This window comes from Macrosteles quadrilineatus, unplaced genomic scaffold (assembly GCF_028750875.1).
Source record: "Macrosteles quadrilineatus isolate MER2022 unplaced genomic scaffold, UCM_ALF_1.0 Scaffold_7__1_contigs__length_78375512, whole genome shotgun sequence".
Taxonomy (NCBI): Eukaryota; Metazoa; Arthropoda; class Insecta; order Hemiptera; family Cicadellidae; genus Macrosteles; species Macrosteles quadrilineatus.
Window position 1 is genome coordinate 48,426,040 of NW_026542600.1, and position 3,797 is coordinate 48,429,836.

Here is a 3,797-nt window from a genome sequence, read left to right on the forward strand (position 1 = left end):
CTCAGGTCTAATAAATAAAATTTTACTTATTGGACAGTTGCGGCTCAGGTCTAATGAAGATGTCTTATATTTTGATATTTTCATTTCCAGCAATATAAAAAATATAATATTGTATTAACACCTATATTTTTATAACATACTAAATTTAGTGCATTATATTTATGTTTTAGATCGAGAATATGGATTTTTAAACAATACCATACACACTCTGAAATAGAAGAATTGCTGCGAGGGTATTTGTCTGATATCGAGGAATTAGAAGATTTGGAGGGTTATAAGAATATTACAAATAATATTATTTTGATTAGATTAGTAAACAATCTGGACAGTGGGCAGTTGTATTTTTACATAATTTTACTTGAACATGTGAAGTAAATATTATAAAATGTATTTAAAAAAATTCCCTTGTGGACAGAAAATGTTCTTTTGCAATTTAAAAATTGTGTATTAACATTAGCAAGCATTTGTATTATTATTTGCTATATAATTTTCGGTATGAATATCACTCTCTATTTTTAATATAACAAATAAAATCTTAATAAAAACACAATTCTTGTCAATTTAATTTGCTTAAACATCATTGTAAGACCTTTACTGCCCAATGAGTATTATTTTCCTCATGATTATTATTTTTTTATTAAACCTCAAAAATGTTAAAACTTATATTTTTCTAATATGTTAGCCACCAAAGAGTGTAGTTATCAACAATAAAAAATATTTTCTTATCTACATCTATGTTTGGGCATCAAAGGGTTAAAATCATCTGATCCTTTCTAAATTGTCACAACAATGTAAGACAGCTGGTTGGACATATGATTTTGAGATGATGATCACATGATTATTTTGAGTTATTAATTTTTTTTATAATTAATAATTTCTTTACTGGATTTTAATTGTTATTGTCTATATAATCTTTAAAATCATCTGATCCTTTCTAAATTGTTACAACAACGTAAGACAGCTGGTTTGCCCTAACAACAACATTTAGTTTTTTTACTAGATGGTAAATGTATTAAGTGTCCTATTTTTACCTTAACTATTGAGATCTGTTTAAGGTAACATAATGTACTCTGAATCAGATGATTTTAAAGAATAAACAATGAAATGAAATGAAAATGAAATGAAATGAAATGAAAAATCCTTTATTTTTCAGGCAAAGTTAGGGCCACATGGCCCTTTCTTACACTTAACCTGGCATTAAAAATATAACAAAAATAATGTGACATAGGGATAACTTAATCTAATTAAACATAAAATATTTAACAATTCAAGTACCTACATATCTAAAAAAAAACATAAAAATTTAACAAATAGAAATACACATTCACACACTCTCGCATACACGCATCAGCAAACGCGCAAGGTAACAGTAGCCCTAGGACACGCCAGCCGAGACCATCTTCTCAAAATAGAGCTTTTTCAGTGCCGCCACAAACTGGGAACGTTTTTCAAGGGTCTTAATGTGTAGGGGTAGGCCGTTCCACAGACGACAAGCGGTAACAACAAAAGCCCTGCCATAAGCTGTGGTCACATGATGAGGTATACGCAATGTGATCGAAGAATAAGAACATTAAGAATTAAAAGCGAGTAAATAAATTATTAATTATTTAAAAAGTTTATAACTCAGCTGTTTGTTGTCCGATCTTTAAGATCTAGGTGTCATTTGATTTGGCATAAAATTTTCTAAATTTTGTTATTCTTGTGTTTTTTTTGTAACTCTAGTGGTTTTCATGTAATTTGAGGTCAAAGATTTTAGATGGCCGCCATTTTGAAACGGCTATAGTCAACGAAATGAAATTTTGCATGTTTGTGTTAACACGTTAAAATACACAAGTGTGTAAAATTTAAAGTTTGTACCTCGATTCAAACTCGAGTTATAAAGTTATTTATAAAAAAACACATACAGACAGACAGACAGAAAACGAGGCTCCGGCGACCCATGTTTATAATGTAAAATATTCATGTATTAACCCAAGGAATAACCCTGTGAATTTTTTCGAGAGAGTTCACAAACACCCTGTATAATAGACCAATTCTCTTTTTTTCTCCCTTGATTTGATAGCAGATTTAGCCATAGATTATTAAAAAAGGTCTGAGAGTCTAAGCAGATTGTTTCTCTTTAACAATTATTTACTCAAAACCAAGGGTGGAGATAGTATCTTTTACATTTAAATACAAATATTTCAACAATTAAATTTATAAATTAATAATCTGGAAGATTTTTTTTCAGCATGGTTTGTAATGATGAACATTTTCATTATTTATATGCATTGGTTTGTTTATTTTAGAATAGTTTGACGTTTGTTTACTTAATGGTATAATAAATCTCTTGAATCTCTTGATTTTAGATTGTAAATTGAAATGTCGATTAACAGCTGGAACGCTGGAATCATTTGCCTTTAAGAAATCATCTGGTATCTTTCACGAACTTGCTATTTTAGCCAGTTTATATTTTTAGTACGTCTAATCGTCTGTTTTGTAACATACAGTATTTTACAAAAACATACGTTATAGCTGCACTTATTGTTTTTTTTCGTTTGTTTGGCATTGTAGGCTACAATTTTAAAGTAAATGGAATACAGTATATACATAAAGTGTATTTAAATAGTTCCAATAAAAAATATGATTTCTGGCAGTATAAAATTTGTATTTTGAGGATTAATATTTAAATACATTCTGTATATAATTTATCCTATTTACTTTGAATAAAACCTAAAATGCTAAACAAACACAAACACCAATAAGTGCATCCACAATTTCACAAAGCATGTTTTTCTATAAAATACCGAGATTTCATTTGCTTTCCCATGTTATAAATACATGGGATTTTATTTACCCCTATGAAATGAAGAAAGTTGCATTATATTGGTATATGCACGATGTGTCAGACTGCTTTCCACAGTCATTAAAAGCCGTTAGTTTATTAAATAAAATCATTGACTAACCAACACAAGTAGACTTCTCATCCCATTGTAAATTTTGAAGCACGTTTTTCGTGTCTAGTTCATGTACGTGACACATAGGCGCTAGTGTCGATTAAACTTTGTTTCCATTATTTTAGGGTTAATTTCTTGATTTGTGCTTTACTGTTTGGTTATATAACTAGGGGACAAGTTATTGTTTATGATTAGATCGTATTATTTGGTTAAACGAGGTTTTAAATGGCTGTAATAACGGGAAACAAATTGTAAACAAAACACGACCTCTACATAAACCGTACATGAACTAACAATAAAATTGTCTTCAGCTGTTCCATAAGGATGAGAAATCTACTAAGAGAGTATGTTTTATCTATGATAAAATAAAAAAATAAAGCTACAAAATGGTCATACCATTCAACAATTTAGCTAATCAAGAGAGCTCCCATGGCTTATAATCCCGCATTTTATGATCAGTGGCTTTGAGGAATGTGATACACCTGTCTGCCATTTTATCTTATGGGACGACTGTCACTAAACAACACCACTTGCGACGTTGCCAATTCTACCATGCCACGACCCGTAGTTAAAGGTGGCCGTGCCGTGACCCCGTCAGTGCACCACTTTAAAGAAAGACTTTGCGTTAATATGAGTTTCCGGACATAAACTCTAACTTAACTTAAGGGACATTTTAAATAGGCTTATACTAGCTTATTGGGTTTGACTCATAGATACTTTTTACTAGTAATTAATGCTATATGAAATCAAGAATACTAGCTTAAATGATTTACGTTGGTATCAATGTCTGTTGTGCTGGCTCGTGCGTGCTGGCTATATAGCGTCGTCTGTAACCTTCACTTCGGTCAAATTCAACCAAAA